General features: G+C 35.7%; 1 protein-coding gene and 1 long non-coding RNA gene across 2 annotated transcripts in view; one reads left to right on the top strand and one right to left on the bottom strand.

Moving 5' to 3' along the window:
• The window catches only part of LOC137988232 (uncharacterized), a 20,136-nt gene that overhangs the window by 11,622 nt on the left and 3,514 nt on the right, over positions 1-5,000 (top strand). The gene's annotated exons all lie outside the window — the stretch shown is intronic.
• Positions 2,036-3,463, bottom strand: LOC137988243 (uncharacterized). The gene is made up of 2 exons (XR_011120762.1): positions 3,079-3,463; positions 2,036-2,634 (listed from the first exon to the last, which is right to left on the bottom strand). It is a non-coding gene; the product is annotated as an uncharacterized lncRNA (long non-coding RNA).

The raw sequence follows: 5,000 nt of genomic DNA on the forward strand, positions 1-5,000 counted from the left end.
TAGAAATGTATGTCAGTCGTTCAAAGATAAATTTTAAAGTGAATTTAGCACCAATGTCATACATAACATGCCATATAAGCACCTCATATTGGGTACACTAGAAGGAAACCTTTTAGTTGCAATTATGTTTTGCTATAGTCATTTCAAGCAAAATGCCAATCGTTTGCTTCCCTCCAAATTATAGAAATAAACATAGATTAGGTTAACTCTGAATAGCCAAAACAATACCGGTATTCCAAGTTGAAAATTTGATTCAGAAATCCAGCTCACTAGCAGGGGGGATTTTACTGTAACAAAATATTACTGCAGGTAATAATACGCTTTCAACACATTGTAGTGGGTTAATGTGACAACAAAAATAATTAATCAAGAATTGGTTTTATCTTCCAGCAATAAAACAGCAGGAGGATATAAAATTAGGTATCTTCAAAGTCTAGAAAACTTGTTGACAGTGATTCAGTGCTATTATCCAAAACAAATTTCATGCTGGCCTACTAATTACTTCCAGTGCAATAAATTATTTTACCTCTCTTTGTGGACTCTGGTTGCAACACAGTGGTTTCAATAATTTAAATCCCCTTCCATTAGATTTAACTTTTAAAAAACTCCATAACTTCATATTTCTGTAATAATTGTTCAAAGTCATTGAGCAAAAGCATACAAAGCTACATTTGAAAGGGGCGTAATCCCAAGTTGGAGTTTTCTGGAGAAGACTTTCACAGAAATAACTCCTGTTACCTTTCCATATGGAAACTATATTTCAACATTAGGTGCAATGAATTTTTAGCAATTGCTTTAAAGAATACTAATCATTCCTACCATTTCCAAGGATGAATAATTTAAAGTTGAATGCAGTAAGTGTAAGAAGCAAAAAAAAGTGACATATTTTTTCAAACTGTAATCTATTTCCATTCTTGATTTAGTCCCTGGATAGTATTAAACAATGGTGGTAAAGTAAACAAACTCCCCAAGGGGGGCTCCCTTACGAAAATGACAGGGGTTCTTTTTGTTCCGTTTTGGAGAAAAAAATGTGGATTTGTAGTGCTTATGATGCTGAGACCAAACAGCTGGCAGAGTTGCTGCAGTACATTTAAGGCTATCAATCTGAAAAATGACTGGAACTGTAAGACAATTTGGTACACGAGCAAATAACTTTTACTTATGAATAATTCATAAGTAAAAGTTATTTGCCAGTCATTTGTGACTTTAGAACTGGTCCCTCTAAGGGGTCAGATTTCTTTAGCCTACGTCCACAAAACAAGGTTCTGTTACCTTTAAGGGTTGTTTTTAAAAAAAAATCCAATAAGTGGCCTGCCATTTTTATAGGGAAAACCCCTCCTGAGCAAACTGCATCCTCATGTTTGGATTCCCATTGATTTAATGACTTTAATGATATAGGCAAATTTGTTCTACAATAATACTCAAATACCATTATAGTCTTTATAGTTTACTCCTCGAGCCACCAGCTTCAACTTTTATACTTAGTTCTAAAAGCCAAAGCAACGCAAAGCAAAGCATGGTGGAGGTGATGATTAATCACTTGTTTTGGTTCAAATGAAGAAAAAGAAAGTCAAACTAACAATAGCACTTTAACCCTTTCACCCCTAAACCGGCCATACTTAGCATTTTACTCTGTCTAACACCAGACGATTTTACTTGTCAATGGGGAATCCCCAGGACTCAATGGGTTAATCACTCACTAAAAAATGGCCCAATAAAATATTATGTTCCACTAACGACCAAAACTGTACTAATAATTTGAATTACAGCTAAGGTCTGTCAAATTTCCATCTGAGTTACCTGACAGCTCTTACAGTACTTCTCAACATAAAGAAAATAAATTCTGTGGACTTAAACATTCCCAAATAGAAATGTTGTATATTCCAAATATCGTTACGTAAACTCTTCAAGATTTACCTGCTTCAGGAACTTCAAATAAATGAATATTTGGAATAATTTTCCTGGACTCCTGCAAACTATGTGCACTTTTTAATGGTTTGCCCTTTAAAAGTACACTCAGAAATAATAATGGAAATACAACTGAGGCTGTTTTGCCTTATCTACAAGACAAGACAACAATATCCTTTATTCAAACACAATCAACATTAATTAAAGCAATAATACATGCTTGCGGGGTCATGTGCTAACTATAATAAAGATACACTACAGGAAATAAAAGCTTAAAACTAACTATGTGACAGAAATAGGATATCTACACATAAGGGATAAGAAAAATAAATCAACTGCTATCCAAAGATCTTATTGCAAATACACCAAAAGGTAACGGTTGATTGACAAGTTCCTTGTGCAAAATGGTAGAGCATGTTTGAAGTCCATCAGGACCAAGATGAGAAGTTATGATAAAAACTCTAAACATATTAATTACCAAAATTATTTTACTGCCATCAAACCCAATGATACCTTATGCATGGGACACTGGTTCTAGCTGCAGCTCCAAATCACATAATATATTAATAACTTTTGCCATCTAAGAAAAGAACAAACATGTGGGGTGTAACCAAAAAAAGTTCAAGGCAATAAAGCTTCCTTTCAGCCTTTTCAGGAAAAACTATCCACTGTCAACCATACTTGACTCAAAACAGATTCCTTGATCCAACAACACATGACAGTCCCCTAAAACCAAAATTACATCATTAATGCTTCCAGAAAACAACAGTCTAAAAAAAAAAGATTTGAAAACAGTCACGAACCTGAATCTATAGAGATCTATATACATCTGTACCTACACTTCTGTTCTTCCAAACATTATTTTAACTAGCATGGATTTTGATTTTGATTTTAAACTCAAATTAATTGCAAATCCATAACTTGGTAACTACTTGAACGCAAGGATCGTTGAGTTGTGACTGCTAAAAAGTACAATAACTTAGACATTCACCAGAAAAGGGAATTTAAATGAACTTAAGACGAATCCAGTTTATTTTCACATCAAAAGAGAGCGGCGTACAAAGATAAATGGACGATATTAAAGCATTTCTTAACGTGAAATTACAATCATGATGGAGCTATAACGCTAGACGAACGCTAAGCGGAAAAACAAAATTGTAAATTACTCACAAATTAGTTTGCGAAGTCATCTTTTGCACACGATCCGACTTAGTCTCGTCACTCTCGCCATTATATGAACTTCATGCAGTAGCTCCTTTCGGTTTAAATCCACAACAACACCTTTAGGAAGTGTTTTCTCAAGACCATTGGAACGAAAAAAAAGTCATTTTTGATATTTTCTTGTGAAAAAAGCAACGTAAACGTAGTCCACATCTCAAGCTTAACAAACCATGGGCAGCTTTAACAAACGAGAAAAACAGAGTCCGGTTCATCTTCCACTAGCAGCGAACATTTACACGAGAAGGAACCAGATAAGGGACAATATCTTTTGGATAACAACCGCCGATCTCTCTAAACTTAGTACAGAGATAAACTAGAAATGTCGAAGGCGCAACTCAACGACAGAGCTGAAAAACGACTGCGCAAGTCAATGATCCCGCGGCACGAAACGCAGGCTCAAGGGCGCGCTCATTCAAAAAGACTATCTGTTCGCCGGAAAATGACAGCCGTTGATTAAATCAAAAAAATAAGGTCGCTGTTTGAAAGATAAGGATTTTGTCACAATTTTTGACGAGTTTTGATGTTTTTCCAAAAATTGAAGGGGTGTACAAATTGTGTAAAAATTGTTTTCGCGTGGTAAATGCACCTTTCGTGTGACTTTACGGTGAATGGAGGTAACGAGAAATGCAATGCTTACTTTTTTGACAGTGTTGGCTTTTGTCGCAAGCTTCTCGAACGGTTTTTGCAAGTTCTTGGTTTTCTGGAGGACCAGAAATTCCCTTAAACCCTGTTTTGGCGATGTTCGGCCGGTGGAATTGGGGAGAGCTTCGAACTTATCGGTGGAGACTAGTTCGTCGAGTGGTTGCGATACAGGACAATGCCTCTTTGTCTGTGTCGGTAAAGAGACATTGAAAAACCTTGTGACGTTCCAGATACTCTCTATAATACTCTGAACAATAAAGGAAGACAACTGGTGAATTATAGACGGGGTGGTGAATGGTGACACGCTTACAAAAGATATTTTGGCAAGCATGCTCAAAGCGATATTAAAATGGAGTATGCAAAGATGAAAGAACTCAGGCAAATTGAGCTCCACGTTTCTCCAAATTTTAATACGAATTTATAATTATCATGAAAGCAAAATGCATCTTTCGCTCTTTACACAGCATTTTTTGTTAAATTTATAGAAGAGCGATGAAAGCCAGCCAACAGAAACTGAGATAAATCGGTGAAAAGATTATACACTGTATGATACACAGAGACCAGGCAAAAAAGTGCTTCATCCTGGAAAGCCCACTTACTGACATTAAACAGCTCAGAGAAAATTAATTTGCCCCTTGATTTGCTTGCCTTTTAAAATAAAAATTCATCAGATTCTAACGTGATCAAGAGACGTCATTAATGTTATTTTTCTTTCAGAAAGTAAATCCTTTTTTCCATATTTAACAATTGACAAGAAACTACAAAAATTTTACAAGGATCAGTTCAGACAACACAGTGCATATTGCAGAACTGATCTAAACTTGAGACATTTCACACATGCATGCTACATTGTACTTGATGGGTTTGAACAAAATCTTTAGAGCATAGACAACTAGGAAACATCCCTGAAAGGGGCATTCCACAAAATTAATATTTTCAGCTGTATAGCAAGAAGTTCACTCTAGCATCTGCCGACTGGCGTAGGTGGTATTATCCTAAAAAGATGATTGTATATTAAGTAGATGGAATCCAGTCATCAGTATAATACACATATGCAAGGGCTATTCCATGTGGGTCCCAATGCTCAAGAAGATGTTTGTTTTTAATTTTAATTTTTTCTCTGACAACTTGTCATTGAATGTGTTTGAAGGTGTTCTGGGTTTCGACATCACTACATGTATCTGAAGCATTACTGGGTTGGCAACTCATCAGATCAAAAGCATTCGCAA

This window comes from Montipora foliosa, unplaced genomic scaffold (assembly GCF_036669935.1).
Source record: "Montipora foliosa isolate CH-2021 unplaced genomic scaffold, ASM3666993v2 scaffold_412, whole genome shotgun sequence".
Taxonomy (NCBI): Eukaryota; Metazoa; Cnidaria; class Anthozoa; order Scleractinia; family Acroporidae; genus Montipora; species Montipora foliosa.